This window comes from Vicugna pacos, chromosome 9 (assembly GCF_048564905.1).
Source record: "Vicugna pacos chromosome 9, VicPac4, whole genome shotgun sequence".
NCBI classification, from domain to species: Eukaryota; Metazoa; Chordata; class Mammalia; order Artiodactyla; family Camelidae; genus Vicugna; species Vicugna pacos.
The window spans coordinates 70,941,516-70,958,440 of NC_132995.1; the positions used below are offsets into that span (position 1 = coordinate 70,941,516).

Genomic DNA, 16,925 nt, shown 5'->3' on the forward strand with positions numbered 1-16,925 from the left:
GTCCTGGGTTCAATCCCCAGTATCTCCATTAAATAAATAAGTAAACATAATCACCTGCCCCCACTCTCCAGAAAAGAACAAAACAAACTCAATCAATAAAGTAAAGAATGGCAATTAAAAAATAAAATAATCCATAAAAAGCAGGAAAGGAGAAACAGAAGAAGGAAAGCAGAAAAAAATACTAAAAATGCTATACCTAAATTCTAACGTTTCAAAGTACATATCAATAATTACATTATATGTAAATGGTTTAAACATGCCAATTAAAAAAAAACATTGCTGGGTGAATGGAGCTATTTTCAAAAGGTTACATGCTGTATAATTCCATTTGTATGACATTCTAGAAAAGGCAAAGCTACAGTGATGGAAAACAGATCAGTGGCTACAAGGGTTAGGAATGGAGGGAGGGTGTGACCGTACAGGGATAGCTCCAGGGGGTTTCAGGAGTGATGGATCTGTTCCATATCCAAACTGTGGTGGTGGTTACAGGGAACTACATGGGTGCTAATATTCGTCGAATTATTTACCAACAAAGGTCAGTTCTACTATTTGTAAATTTAAGAAACTAAACTAAAAATAATATCTGTGTATTTAATCTTTGCTGTATGCCAGGCACTTTCCATTAAGACATAATTTTGCATAATCATTATTTTTTATTTTTTATTTTTCATGAGAAAATGTTTATTAAGTTCTTCTATAAGATGATGCGCTGGTTGGCAATTTTCTTCTATCCCTTGGGTTGTGTTTTTCCTTCCAACTAGGTTTTGTGCTGTTTGGTTGTCATTGTTTTTTTATTGAAGTACAGTCAGTTATAATGTGCCAATCTCTGGTGTACAGCACAATGTCCCAGTCAATTTTGCTAATCTTTCGAACAATTTTGTGAACTAGATATATTCTTCTCCATTTCACAAGTGATGATTAACAGTTGAATGCCTTGCTAAAGTTTGGTAGATGATTCACTGAAGGTTAAACAATTAGAAGTTCACATCATGATACAACCAAAATCTTTCTGATTCCAAAATCTTATTCTCTGTATGATGATGCTTATTTACTCAAAAGCAGTGGTTCCACATCTACAATGGAGGGGGGGGGGAGTTAAACACACACATTAGAAAACAGTGAAACAAAGATATTATAACATAACAAGTATATTTTCTGCTAATTATGTTTATTTATTTTGCTGTGCTTTGTTTAAAGCTAAAGTTGCTGTAGGATAATAGCTGTGTAGAGAGTATCTGTGCATTCAGTTAATAAATACTCACTGAATACATACATAAAACACACTGTGTACTACAGTGGATTCAAAACTGACTCTGATACAGATCATAGTCTCAAGGAGCTTATGACCCACAATGGAAATCAGAACACGTATAGAGACAGCGTTGTGTCTGATCTGATTATATCTCTCTGAGTGGCAAACCACACCAAAGCTTAGAGATTTTTAGTAACACAAAGCAAAAATGTGTAATTCTCTCTGACAGTGATGTTTATGAACTGAGATCAGCTGGGAGATTTTGACTTGGCATTTCTGATGTCATTCACAATCTGTTAAGAGTTGAACTGGAGATATCTGAAGGTTCCAGTGGCCTAGATTTCTAAGATGAATCACTCACAAGGCTAGTAATTGGTTCTGGCTGTTGGCAGGGAGTTCAGCAGGAACTATCAACAGGAACGCCTACTCATGGCTTCGCCATGTGTCTTGAGCCTCTCACAGCATGGTAGCTGGATTCCAAGAGTGAGTGTTCCAAGAGGCCCAGGTATAACTCCAAGACTTCTTAAAACCTAGTTTTTGACATAACACAAAATCATTTCTTGTACACTCCATTGGTCAAAATTCTGAGCTAGCCAGATTTAAGTGGAGGGGGCTAACAGGGTTATGAATAGTGAGAGGTGTGGCACATTTTCAGGCTATTTTTGTAAACTACCTACCACTGTCTGCCCAGTGATCCACATCCTATATTCATGCAAAACCTAGTCATGCCCCCCGCAAGAACCTGCGAAGTCTCGTCCTACTACCACGTTGGCTCAGCGGGAAGCTGAGGAGCTTGTCATTTGAATTATGTCGAGGCACAACATCATTCTGTTTGATCTTGAGCCTTGTGAAACAATAACACAAGTTATCTGTCTCCCACACTAATAACTTGGGGGAAGAGATACACAATATACACATCTGACACAAAATGGTGACAAGTATGAGATACCCACACGAGATACTTACATTCAGAATGAGGGTGGGAGATGGAGGTATGTATCACTACTTCACGATCCTGAGATCCAGGCAAGCACAAGTCATCAATTCCTTGATTAGATCAGTGATGTTCCCTGGGAGTGATTCTCCACTCTTTACCGAGTCAACCTTCACTCTTGATGGTGCTTCTGCCAATACAATTTTCTTAAAATGTCATGATTTTTTTTTTATGAATCTTATTAAGGTTCAGTCTGGACAACAAACAGAGAAAAAAAAAGCCTCACTCACAAATTTCTTTGAGATAGTTTCTTTTCTACCTTTGATTGAGAATCATTGTAATGAGGAGCAGTGCCCTTAAGATTCTCTTAAGGCATGCCGCACTCTTTGAGGTGTTCTAAAGGAACTTGCAGCCATACCTTTGATATGAACTTGACTCTGGGGCTACAATTTACTGGCAATGCCCTGGATTTGATATATACCTTAAGGCATTTCTTACTTTGAGAATACTTGCTGGTTGTAAAGAAAAGCAGGACCAGAAATATTTTTTAAAACTAAGTCGTAAATCTTTCATATTTCCTGTAGGTTTGTTAGAAAATTGAATAGGACTCCTTCTATAACCATACCTTACCATATATGCTAAAAAAAAACCAGTTGGCACTTTCAGCATGTACCAGAGAGTCTTTTTTATCCAAATCCACTAATTCTTAGGTTTATCTAGCATTTGCAATGCTCTGAAATGTTTGTAACTGAATAAAAAAGATCTCCTCTGTAGCCTCCAGTAACAATGTTCTCACAGTCTTTCAAGTGTTCATTGTCTCCTTAAGGCCTTTGTAGTTTCCACCTGCCACTGAGGTTTGGGGTTGTTTGTTGCCGCAGCACAGTCTAAACTCCCCTAAATGCTGCACATACTCCATCGCCTTTCATTTTTCACAAGAAGCCTGTTAACAAAGATGTGTCTCTTATTCCAGTACGTGACTTATCGAGAGGTGGCTGGGGCTTCTGCCTGCATCACTGTTGTCCTCGCTGTCTGGAAGAGCCAGCATCTTGAATGTTGCCAGGCATGTGGCAGAGGGTAAAAAGAGCTCCAGAGGACTGTACACAAGACAAGTGACTGCTCAGCACAGAAGGGACACATGTCACTTCCATTCACAAGTCGTTAGCTAATAACAGCGACACGGCCGTTCTGAGTTCACCAAGGTGGGAAATAGAATCCTATCACACACTCTGAAGGAGAGAGGGAAGTAAATATTTGCGACTAGTTCAAATGACCACCATCTCATGAAAACTCCTAGCACAGTTCTGGTCAGCCTGGATGCTCAACAAATAGCAATGACTGTGGCCCCTCTCATCATTGCCTTTGCTGTGGTCTGCTCTTAGGTCTGCATTCCGCTGACCATCTGTCCGCTTGTAGCCTTGCGATACAGTATTAAAAAAAATGGAATTGGTGTTTGAGTCCAAACCTGACCACTTACCAGCTGTGTATAAGTGGGCAAACCACTGGATTTCTATATACCTCTGCTTAAAATTTATTTTGCTAGGGGTGGAGGGTATGGCTCAGTGGTAGAGTGCCTGCTTATGCACGAAGTTCTCAGTTCAACCCCCAGTGCCTCCATTAAAAGTGAATAAATAAACTTAATTACATCTCCCCTAAAAATGAAAATAATAAAAAAAAAGAAATTTATTTAGCTAATTTTAAAGCATGATGCAAATGTAGGTCAATCCAGGACAGGCTGAGTCACGCCTCAGCCTTGAGGCTCAGCCTCACTTTGGGTCTGTTCTCCCCAATATAACCGCTGCCTCTATTGAAACTCGGGGGGAAGTCCATTCTTCACCCTTTCAAAAAACAAAACTGCCCACTAGAATGCCTCTTTCCATACATCTCCAGGCAATTTCCCGAATACCGCCCACTGAGAATTCTCTCTTTCCATGCTCTCTTCCACTGTGTTCACTGAGAGTCCTTCCTTCTATGCCTGAAAGGGTTCCCTAAAACTGATTTCTTTCACTGTGATTGAGTTTCTTAGGAATCTTGGCTTCATTATGACATTTCTAGCTAATGTACTTTAGACCTTGACAGTTTTCCTGTCCAACTCACCTCCTTGCGTCATCTTTTTTCACATCACTGTTCTCATCATTTCTTCTAATACCATGACTCCACCGTTCCTTGCAAACCTCCATCTTCTGCAATGTAACTTATTTGCTTTCATCTTTGTTCAATTCCAAAGACCGTATCGTCAGCCTTCCTGTCAAAGTACCAACAAAGCCACTTAAAATTCCAACTATGCCACGAAAGGTAAATGTTTTCTGCTCTGACTGTTTATAATAAAGGAATTGACCCAGTTAGAGAGGTTAGGGGAAGGTTTTCCTGTGAAAGCATGATTAAGCTAAAATCTCAAGAAAAAGTAGAGAAAAAAATTATGCCTTGCTACCGTTCAGTGTCACTCCAATTTCATCATCTCAATTCCAAGTTTTCATTTGACCACTGTCGTATTACCTTCTTATGGTGCCGTATCTTATGTTATCAAATCTTTGTTCTTATTTCAAATTCCATACATTAAACTTTGTTGTATTACCCATGTATATTTTCACCTTGCCTATCTATTCAGAAGTGACTTCTGTTGTCAACAATGTCATGTTACAACAACGTCATGTTACATCCCAGCATGTTAATTTTATTGCCAATCTCCATGTTTGTCAACAGTCTAATGTATTCACCTTAACCACGATAACTCTTTTTGTCAGTGTATTTCTTTATAGTAAGTCAAAGTCTAAAACTACCTTTTTTTCCCTTCCTTTTTTTTTTTAGTATCTCCTTATCCTATCTGACATAGAGTCACCAGCATCTAGACTACTTCCTGACATAAAATATGTAGTCAATAAATACTTGTTGAATAAATGAACAAATGAATATTCTTTTCTGATTTTTTAAAGAGAAAGTGAGGAAATCTTGACAACTGAGAGTACCACAAATTTAAGCCATCAAGTCTCAAATTAGTAATTCAGCTTTCTTTTTTAAATCACCCAAGTCTCCCTTACATTTCCTACAGCGTCTGTTCCCAGCAGTCATTCCTGCCACCCTCACGTTCAACAGATGATTTCTAATTCGCTGAGATCCAAATGAGCTCCTTCAGATAGCTTCCTTTTTTGCTTCCCTCATTTTTCTAGCATCAGTCTTGTTTGAGCCATTCTCTTTTAATGACAGGAACAGATTAAACCAATTTGATATAATGACCTCAACTTTTACTCAGTCATTCATTAGCTCATTTATCAAAAAATGTTTTGATGTCCCTTTGTCTAGAGCAACAGGGATTACCTCTGCCAGTAAGAGGCTCACAGAAGGGCCATGTTCTCATGTTCTTCGGTAACTCATGTTCAAAGCCCTGTAAGTTCTGTCTGGTGTCTTTCTCTCCATCCACAGCTCTTGCTTTTCTCCTTTTTACTCTCTGTGCCCTAGTCCAGATACCGTTCATGTGCCATCCAGCGGGACTTCCTGAGGTGATGAAAACATTCTGTTTGCGCTGTCCGATGCAATAGCCTCTGGCCTCCCCAGACCCCCGAGCACTTGAAGCATGGCTAGTGGCACTGAGAACTGAATTTTCAAGTTTATTTAATATTAATTTAAATTTAGACTTAAACTTAATGCACGTGTGAATTACTGCTGTATTAGACAGCGTGTCTCTAGCCCTTCTGCTGTTTTATCAGTTCTGTGTGTTCCTTTCATGTGGCAAGTTATGCTCCTTCTCAGGACCTTTGCACCTGCTGTTTTCTCTCTCTGGAGGGACTTCTGTTTCCCAGCACTCTCTCACAAAACTGTTCACATGTATTTATTTCTCTTCCTTTAGAGCTTGGCTTAAGGACACCGTCTTCCTCATCCTGACCTTCCCATTGTTGACTGAAAGAAAACCGCACAACCTAAAATTGAGAATTGTGTTTACTCAGCAAACTTTCTGAGGACTTCAAGGCCAGGAGACAGCCTCTCAGATAGCTCCAAGGGACTGCTCTGAAGAGGTAAGGGAGGAGCCAGGATATATAGGAGGATTTGCAACAAAGACCAAGAAGTCGGAACACCAAAAGATTACTGTTAAGAAAAATCAGATATCTCAAGTTAAGGAATTTAGCAGCTTTCTACATTTGGAAAGACACAAGAGTCTGGGCTCACTGCAGTCATCCCTTTGGTGTGCACCTTAGCTCTCTGGGGCCAGCGTCCTGTGCTTTCCCACCCTGAGTTCCCTCAGGGCTCAGTGTTGGGGTCGGCTGCAGTGTGATGTCTTGATGGCTGCAACATCCTTTTTTCCTCATTCAGGCAAACTTTTTTATTTCCACCATCTAAAGTAGAAAGCTCTTCACTCCCTGATCCCTCTTATTTTCTGTCTTTTCCCTTTGTTTCCTTCACAGCACTTATTAAAACGGAGAGTATTTTATTTGTCTGCTTTCTTGTTTTATCGTGTGTCTTCCCTATCAGAATGTAAGCTTACTGGAGACAGGAACTATGCATATCCTGTAAATTCTTGTGATTCCACAGACTGAAACAGTGCCAATTACATAGTAAGCATTTTAAAAGAGTTTTAAATAATTGAGTGAGCGAATGATGGCTGTAGTTTTAGCATGGAAAAGTACATGGGAGCACTGAAGTAGGGACAGAGTTCAGTGAAGAATTTTATGAGCGAAGTGAAACAGTAGCGAAGGAAATTCTAGGCAGAGGGAACATTCTGTGTGAAAGCACAGAGGCATGAAAAGCATGACCCGTGTGAAAACAGTGAGAGATTACACGGGGTGGAGTGTTCCACTGTTCCTTCACCTGAGACCACACTTCCCTTTCTCAGTAAAAGGAACTGTTCCTTTCCAAGATAAACTGTCACCAGTGCCATGGGCCAGGCACTTCTCCCATTACCTTGTGGAGCATCTTCATCAATTATCCTTTTATATTTGCTCAATTTCTTTATCTCCACTGACTTTCTGATCTGCTTAACATATATGCTTGGGTAATATCCGTGGTAGGAAAAAAAAAAAATCTTTCCCATTATCATGGGGGAAGAAATTCTCCTTTAGCCTTCAGGGTTCTTCTGGCTGGTCTAAGAATTAAATTGACATGAGACAGATCAACAGGAGAAGATCAAAAACAAAAGTTTAATAACATGTACACGTGTAACAGGGAAGAACAAATCTGACGCCATGTTGGATCTGATTCTTTTGCTTTGACTTTGTATTCTATTGCTTTTAATCACTAAAGCTAATCACTAAAGGAATGTTGCCTATAGCTTTAAGTACACATTACGGCCCACCTTGGGGAGCTGTCACTCCTACGCCTGAGCATTAGGCTAAAATACCTTTGTTTAGCTCCCAGGAAAAATCCCAATCAGGCCCGCCTGAGAATGGCTGCGAGAAGGAAGAAATTAACTCATTCCCTCTGGAGTGTGGCCTGAACGAGGAAATGTTTGCAACAGCGTCTCTCGTTTTTCAGTTTGCTTCCTTATCTCCCCCTCTTTGTTCTTTAAAAGAAACCAGCATCCAGACCTGGGTAAGATGGTTCTTTGGGACACTAGTCTACCGCCTTCTACGTCTGCTGTTCCTTGCCCCAACAACTCATCTCTCGATTTACTGGCCTGTCAAACGGCAGGCAGTACGAGCTTGGACTTGGTAACATGCATAGGAGAGACCCAGAAAAACAGAGTAAGTCGCCAAAACGGCAGAAGCCCTCACCTTAAATACCATCCTCAGCCAAAGAGAAAAAAGGATGTTGAGGATGGAGGGTCCATTATGAGAGGTTACCAGGAACAGGGCAGTCGATAGGGTAAGACTGCTCTGCACATTTCAGCCCTTGCCTTCTCCTTTGTTTAGAACTTCTGGAGGCTTGGTCATGCTCCTCTTCCAGGTACAGCAAATGGAAATTTCCCTTATAAGATTTCCCTTATAAATGTTTCTTATAAAAGGGTAACTCCTGCTTGGTTTTCAGAGTTTCTCATGTGTCTGCTTTTTCTTAGGAAATAACCAGCTTAAAATAATTAATATGCCAAAGATACATATTTTGGCCTGGCAAATTCTGCTCCCCGGCATCATCAAGTCCATAGTGCCTTGAAGTCTCTGTTTTCTTTTCCAGCTGTTCCACGCACACTGCCTGGATTTGCTCACCCTTTTGTTGTGCCTTTCATCCCACCACTTGATTAAACTGCTTTCCTGAAGGCAGCGCATCTCTGATCATTTTTCTTCCTTGCCCCAAACTTTGAATAGCCTTTTAGAATCAGATGAAAGAAGGGTGAACTTTTAAGCTTTGAATGTAAATCACAGTCCACCCCTGAATGGCCCTTTATCTTTTAAAATGTTTCTAGCACTTCACCATGATGTAGCTGAAATGGACTATTTAAGAATGTATTTCCTATAATTGGTGAGCTTGGCTGTCACCACGTTTGAGAAGTTACCCTTGACCCCCCTGAACCAAGCCCTCTGATGTCTCCCTGCTTGTCATTTTATCTCCATTTCTGGTGTGAGATCTGACCTATGATAAGTACTTGACATGGTGAATGAATGACGATACAGTCAACTTAGAGCCTAATCTTGAATTCTGGAAAAAAAAAATTCCCCGTGCATGCCTCAATCTCAAAATTTCAGTGCCCTTAGCAACATTATAGGTAAAAAGATACTACTACATTCTCTAAGTGAGAAAGGCACATGGTTTTGAATAAAGGAATGAGTGAATGGATGAAAAGAGAAAGGCTTCACCTCCGACATGTTTCATTCATATTAATAAGAAGTTTGCATTTGACTGCAGTGAGCATCAGTGGAGCAAAAATAAACAAACAAATACTAGGCAGCCTTCATATATGTGACTTAAATTTTATTTCAGATTCTCCTGCTTTAATTAGGTAAGTATGCATGGCTTAAGTGTTGCGAGAGAATAGGTTCTCATCTCCCACAGGAAAGAACTCAAGACCAATCTGTAGTAAAGTGAAAGATTTATTCAGGGAGATACACTCTCCACAGACAGAATGTGGGCGTCTCAGAAGGGAGAGCAGCCCCGAGGTGTGGGGGGTTAGTTTTTGCGGGCTGGATAATTTCAAAGGCTAACAAGTGGGATGATTACTCCAACTGTTTTTGGAAAGGGGTGGGATTTCTAGGAATCAGGCCCCCGCCCACTTTTTGGCCTGTTGTGGTCAGCCTGGGAACGGTCAGGGCACCTGTGGGTGGGTCATTTAGAATGCTAGTGTATTACAACTGATACAGGAAAACAGACATGGGGCATGAGGAGGGCTGTGACCCAGGTCTCAGCGGAGCCCCTGGGACGTGTCCTGCCAAGCGTGGGTCCTTGGCTTCGCACAGGAAAGAATTCAAGAGCGAGCCACAGTTGAGTGAAGGTGGATTTATTCAGAGAGATACATTGAAAGGCAAGAGAAAGGTCATGATGTGTGGGGGTCGGTTGCTCAGAATAAAGGTAGGTACACACTCCATAGACAGAGTGCAGGCCATCTCCGAAGAGGAAGAGAGAGGAGCAGAGAGGAGCGCTGGCTGTGAGGGGCTGTGTTGCTAGTTTTTATGGGCTTGGTGGCTTCATATGCTAATAAGCGGAAGGACCAGTCTAAGTAGCCTGGGGAAGGGGCTGGGATTCCCAGGAAGTTGGCTGTTTCCCACTCTTGACCTTTTGTGGCCAGCCTTGGGACTGCCCTGGTGCCTGTGGGTGTGTTATTCACCATGTTAATAGCGTATAATGAAGCTCAAGGTCTACTGGAAGTTAAATCTCCCACCATCTTGAGCCTTAAGGCCTACTGGGGGTTGAATCTGCCACCATTTTGATGTTAATTGCTGTAGCATTCCTTGAATGGCTGTGCCCTGCCCCCTTTCTGTCTCACAATGAGCCTATGATGAGGCTCAAGGTCTACTGGAAGTCGAATCTTCTGCAGCCATGGGCCAAGTTAGTTCCAGCCAGTGTATGTCCTGTCCTCAGTTGCTGTGTCATTGTTTTAATGGTGTGCCCTGCTCCCTTCCCTCCTGTCTCATAAGGACCCAATTAAGGCTCATCCCTGTATTAGGCACCCTGATACCAAAAGAAAAATAGAACATTAATTTATTGAAGGTTGTAGATTTTTATCTGAACTTGAAAGAAACCGAATACATAAAGGGTTGTTGGGGAGGGGGAAATTTGCCTCTCTAACCCTCTTGAGTTCTTGTGGCTGAACTAATAATAAAATTGACACAAGACAGATTAACAGGAGAAAAAAAAACTAATTTTAATTCATACGCTTGGAGGTCCCATGGATATGGGACTTAAAAAGTGACCAAAGCAGTCAGCTTTTATACTTTTTAGACAAAGAAACAATAAATTTGTGAGGGATTGACAGGACAAAGGTTCCGAGTGTCTAATTAGTGAAGAATCTAAATTTGGGCTTGAGGTAGTAAATTAAAGAATGAAACCGAGCAGGACCCTGTGGGGCTCTCCCAGGTACAAAAGCCTTTTCTTGCCCCCCATTTTTTATTTACAGGGAAAAAGCTGCAGCCTCCTAGACCTTCTCTGAGTTCCAAAGGGCAGTTTCAGGCAGTTACCCATCAGAGAAGGGAGGGAATGCAGAAACAGAGGAGCGTTAAGAAAAAACAGAGCAGCAATAGAGCAGGGTCCCGCTTCCTCCTCAGGGGAACATGCGTAACAATGCATCTTTGAGCGCTTCTGCAGGGACTAAGGCCCCCAACCCGGGGGGAGCATGGTGATTTCAGGAAGAGCTCAAGATTCCTGAACAATCCGCCACTCTTACCTCACCACTAACCAATCAGAAGAAAGCTACATGCCTTTCAGCCCTCACCTCAAATTTCCCCTAGAAAAACCTCTCCTTGAGAACTCTCAGGGGGTTCAAGTGTTTCAACACGAGCTGCCCATTCTCCTCACTCTCCTTGTTTGGCCCTTACACTAAACCTTTCTCTGCTCCAGACTCCCACGGGTCAGTTTGGCTTCAGTGCATCGGGCACATGAACTTGAACTTGTGTTCAGCAACAGTAACAAGACTTGCTTATTTGGCTGTTGGCCCTAATTCCCTGTCTTTGATGGTGAGGGTTCCCACCTCCAGATGCAGGGAGCGTACCTCTCATGTGAGAAATTCATTTCCTGCCTTCAGGAAGACAGAAGGAAGGATCAGAGGGTCCCTCTCGCTTTGGCCATTTCTTAAGTAACTTTGATTCAAAATAATCAATGTGTCATTGAAACACATTTTGGGGTGGCCTAATCTGGTCCCCAGTAGGGTCTTCTCCTAGATTTCTGAATTTTAACATTTCCTACTATCACATATCTTTAATAATTTATCTCAATTGCTTTTTGTTTGTTTTTGCTTTTTTATTGAAGTATAGTCAGTTTACAATGTCGTGTCAACTTCTGGTGCACAGCACAACGCTTCAGTCTCACATGAATATACATATATTCGTTTCATATTCTTTTTCACCATAAGCTACTACAAGGTATCGAATATAATTCCCTTTGCTATTTTTTTTTAACTAAAGATATTTTCACCTAACTGGCATAAAAATCTATCATTCAGGTTACTGATAATCTTTAATCTCTCTTCTTGTATTTTTTAAAAAAACAAAAGGCCCAACTTATTACAGTTTTCCTGTATGAAAATTGCCATTCTGTATTGCAGGTTTGCCTTCTAGGTCATTTTTTTTTTTTTTTTGGAAAAAATTGTTTAGATGTCCTTCCTTTCCCTACTGCTTATTTCAAATATTTTCTGGATGTGTGTCCTTTGAAATACACTGCCATCTGCTGCAGAAGGACCCCATCCATCTTCCTCAGTGGATGGCGAGGACGAGCCAGCGAGTTTTAAGTAGAGCAGACGTTCTCATATGGGAAAGTCATAAGAGCTATCTGAAGATGTGTGAGAATTTGTTCTAATCAACTGAAGAATGCTTTGTGGATACAGTTTTATAGCAAAAAAAAAAAAGTGATAGGTACAGAAAAATTTAGTTTAAAACTCCACAGCAGATTTATATAATAGTAATAGAATAATAATTCTATAGTTAAAGAAGAATGAGAACTATGGATAGAATCATGACACTTTTATATCATAGAAGATTGCTGGACTGGGTGAAAAACAAAACTTACTCACTTTTTCACTCTTTCTCTGGGCAGTTAGACATCATGACTGCTATGATTTTAGGAGCTGATACTGTTCCTAATGATGGATAATTTTGTGATTGGCTGCTAGGTCTAGAAAGCAGTCTGCTCATAAGTGTTTCTACAATCTAGGAAGTGATGCACAAAAATTTTGGGGGGCAGTTCAGGCCAGGATCTTGTGACCTAAAATTTCCTTAAGTCTAGGAGGAAAATGGATGAGAACGTTAGGGAGGGAGAAATTTCCCTCTATCCTTCTAGGTTTTTCTGGCTGGTCTAAGAATTAAATTGACATGAGACAGATTAACAGGAGACAATCAAACGGAAGCTTAATAACATGTATGCACAAGAGAGACCCAGAAAAACTGAGTAACTCAACCAAATGGCAGAAGCCCTTACCTCACTTGCCATCCTCAGCCAAAGACAGAGCAGATGTTGAGGGCGGGGAGAGTCAGCCATGCGGGTACCACACAGCGTAGAAGGTACGATTGGGATGCACATGCACGGCCTTGCCTTCCCCACTTAGAACTGAGTGTCTAGACACTTGGTCTAGACACTCTTCCTAGTCCGGGTCGCAGAGGGAGACACCCTTGGGATGGGAATGAGCTTTCCCTTGCAAATGTAAAAGTTTCTTACAAAAGAACAACTCCCACTTGGTTTTGGAGTTTTGGGCATGTGTGCAGCTTCCTAGAAAATAAGCAGCTCAAAATAATGTGCCAAAGAGACATACTTCAGGGTGGCAATTCTGCTCCCCTACAAGACTTTAAGACTGGGATTATCTGATTGATAACTCAGCCTCAGTGTACAGGCTGTTCCCGAAAGGCTCGTCTGCCTGCAGTGAGAACGGAGGTGAGGTGGGGTATGGTGGAGGGAGGGACACGAGAAATGCTCTTCAATGCAAAGAGAAGGAAGGAATTCACCCTCTTTAACATTCAAAACAGATTATATAAGAAGTCTGCTTTCTTACAAGCAAGGCTACTGCCCTGAGGGAAAATTTTCAAAAGTTCTTTAATCTCACTCATCACAGTTTAAGCCTGGAAGGCTTCTCTCAATATGGAGGGAAGGTCCCAGTACCTCCCAGGACAGACGGCAAGGCCAGGGCCTTTCTATCTTATGGCCAGAGTAGATGGTGATAGAAGGGAGTGGTCAGGTGTGTGACTGCTCAGAGTAACTTGTGGATGTGTGTGTGTGTGTGTGTGGACAAGGAGAGCAAAGGGGAACAAATAGATGACTCAGTGGAGAAGGAGAATGGGAAGCTCTTGACTTGACTTCCCATTTAGGAATCTGGGTGCCTTTCTTCCCGTGTGTACAGAAGGAACTCAGAAGTACGAGAGTGTGTGCAGAGTGCTTGCAGAGAGGGGACACGTGACAGAGGTGAAGTGGCTTTTCAGAGAGGCCACAGTGCAGTCAGTGTAGGCAGGTGCTGCCTTGTGCACAGGGTACCTGAGATGAGCTAGGATCAGGCCACGCCAGTCAGTGAGGACCACCGCGGTCAGCAGAAATGAACAGAAATTCGGTGGATACGAGTTGGCTAAAAAGTGGAAATAAGAAGAGTCCTTTGATGGACAGAATTACTTGAGAAAATTACAGTAATTTAGCACCTAAAGACTAGGTTTGAGGGGAGAGGGGCATGGTTGGCCAGAAATTCACAGTGGTGGGGGGTAGTTACAGCTGATAAGGACTTTAAACGTCACCCAGACTTTGCTGCGCTGCCGCCTCTGTTTATATCCAGCGTGCCCGACCCTTTGTAAAATTGGGAGCATTCTTTGGTTACAGTATTGAGGGATGGGAGGGAAGAAATGAGAGCATAAATCTGCCTGCAGTGATGGGTGATGACAAAGCAGTATGAAATTAATTCACGAAGCCTAAGAGTGAAGACTTAGTGGAAATTAAAAATTCACCTGAAGCAAGACATGAGAGAAAGACGCAACTGAAGAATGCAAGCCCTCCGTGAGTTTGGAAGGTATCGATGGTGCAGTGGGTGGGTATGGCTTCTATTAGTTAGAAGGGGGTTCCAGCAAGTCTATTATAATATTCAAGATAAGATGATTCTCCTAAGCCTGGAAACCTAGAAATAACTAAGCTGTAGAAATCTAGGTTAGATATGCTTTACACAATTTTATACAATTAAAATATGCTTTCAGTGATCAGTCAATAACATTTATTATGGACTCATTCCAGACTGCTGGACTCAAAATAATGAATGTCTTGAACTCACCAACTTAGTTACTTCTACAGTAAAAAAATAAAACAAGGAAAGAGATTCACATCAGCAATTTCTATGATTTTTGAAATGTCTTTTCCTTCTCATGTGTGAACTATAAGTAAACAATACCACTTCCTCACCCTTATATTGTTTTTGTTATTATTAAAGTAACAATAACTTACAGACAGTGGCATAGATTTATACCTATTGGTTATTTAAAGTTCATGAAATGCCTTCCGCTCCCTGGAGAAAATGCACCGAATACGTATAAAATAATAATAAAATAATGATATGCCCAAGGATGGACCGTGTTTCTGTATTTTCATGCTGTGAGCATCACGGGCATTTTAGAGCACAGGTTGTTTATAAATGAAGCCCCCAGCTGTTCCTGAGAGACTCAGGCAGAAAAGAGGAGTAAACGGAGGGTAATAATCCTGATTATAATAGGAGGCTGTTTCTATAGTGACCCTGGGTGAGCTGCATTCTCCCTAGGACTAGACCACTCGGCCAGTAGCGCCTACAAAGTACCATGTGGTAAATTACCTCCTTCCAGGTACTAAATGATACCTTGATGCCTTGGAAAAATTAATGGGTGAGTGGTTTACACTGAGAGCATTTTATTCCCTCTGAGTCAACATAGGATTCTGCCCAATTAAGTTTTGGAGGCCAGAATTTGCCCTAGAAAGAGCAGTTTAAAGCTTTAGAGTTATCGAAGCAATATAAAAAGTAGCCCCTAATGTGTAGTAAAGATAGGACTTCTCACCGTGGGTAAGACTTTCATTATCACAGAGTTATTACATTTCCCTCAGTGGCCAAAGGAAGCGGGGGGACGGTGGGAACTATCATTAAAATATAAACATTTTAACATTTTTAACGTCTATTTATGGCCAATCAGCTATCTCTTGGTGTCTTCTAAAACATGCCAAGCCACGTGGCCTGTCACAATGTCTCAGACAATTCAGAGTGTTGCCACATCAGGTAAATAAATAAAAGTCATCGTTTTCTCTAGAAATATATTTTCTACATTTAATGGATTATATATTCATTGAGACAACATAGAATTCAAATAGGCTGGAGGCATTATTGGATTTTGAACTAATTTTTTTTTTAATAGAGAAGGCCAAAATGCCATTTTGTGCAGTTAATCTAATTATTTCTCAAGCTCTGTTCTTCTGTCGGTTGAATTAAATTAACAAAATTAAATTAATGAATTTTTAAGGAGGATTTTCTTTAAAGAATCTGATATTATTGTGATTATTTAAACAAAATGGATATACTTTTTATTTTTATATAGTAAAGATGCTTGAAGTGTCTGAATCGAGTATAAGCATACATTATTAGGTGAATAGTCTAGCAGTAATTATTTGAGGTTGACTTACAGTGACAGTAATATTATCACATTCATAAAGCACTTTTATGTTCTGAGAATTGTGGGGTTTTTTACTCCAGTATTTTAATTGTTTATCAAAAGCACCTATGCAATAGGCAAAAGTGATAGACGTGTAGTTTTTGCAAAAGCTGGGGATGTAGATGAGGAAGCCGGGGAAGAGCTTTCCCCAACTTCCATCCACATCTCAGCCTCACGTTTCCCAAAGCGCAGCTCATCAATGAAGATCTGGTCATGACACTCGTAGATACGGAAATGGAGGCGAAAAAGCATGCGCACATACATTTGTTTTTACTGCAATGGTGACGGAGAAATAAATTACGCAAAGTACCATTTTAACATTCAGAGTGACACTGCTCAGATCTGCCTCCTGTCACAGCCACGTAACAGCTGTGCAGTTTCCCCTGTGAACTTTACCTTTCTCCTCTGCAAGACGGGAATAATAATCACACCTCATGCCCTTGTCCCCATGATTAAGATATTTTAATTAATTGAGAGCACTTACAATGCCTAGCCAGGGCAACTCCCATGGTGCGACTCATTGAGATTAGAGCGTCAGGCAGGGCCTCATAAAGGAAGTGACATTTAAAATGAAAATGAAAAATAAGCTGAGGGAAGTGTTTAGGGAGAAAGGCTCCAAGGTAGTAATGGACCTGGTGGGTTTAAAGAACTAAGAGAGGGGAATTGAACCTAAAATTTCTGCTTCAAGTTGCTTATTGTGAAATAAGAGGAAACAAAGTATTTATATTAAGCAATGGCAGCCCCAAGTAGTGTGTGATCCATTCTACCCTAGGCTAGTGGTCCCGGAAGTGGGTTAGGTAACTACATCCCAACAGTCCACAGGGTAAAGCAATTCCCTGCTGAAGGCTGGGAATGCGTGAGAACGTCTGGGACTCAGGAAGTGTGGGAGAGGAGCACGCTGAGTGGAGGGAGCTACAGTAACAAAGCCAAGGATATACGAAACACACGGACATTTCAGGAGCTTACCTCAGGAGTAGGGGAGACAGAGAATGCTGAGAGTTCTAAAATTGAGAATATAAGCGAAACAAATTATTCAGGCCAC

General features: G+C 41.2%; 1 long non-coding RNA gene across 1 annotated transcript in view; it reads left to right on the top strand.

The window, feature by feature from the left end:
* LOC116281787 (uncharacterized) overlaps nt 1-6,606 on the top strand; it is an 84,580-nt gene extending 77,974 nt beyond the window's left edge. The window contains exons 4-5 of the long non-coding RNA XR_012075989.1: nt 3,157-3,385; nt 6,028-6,606. This is a non-coding gene — a long non-coding RNA (uncharacterized lncRNA). The remainder of the gene's footprint in view (nt 1-3,156; nt 3,386-6,027) is intronic.
* Nucleotides 6,607-16,925: the final 10,319 nt, after the last annotated feature.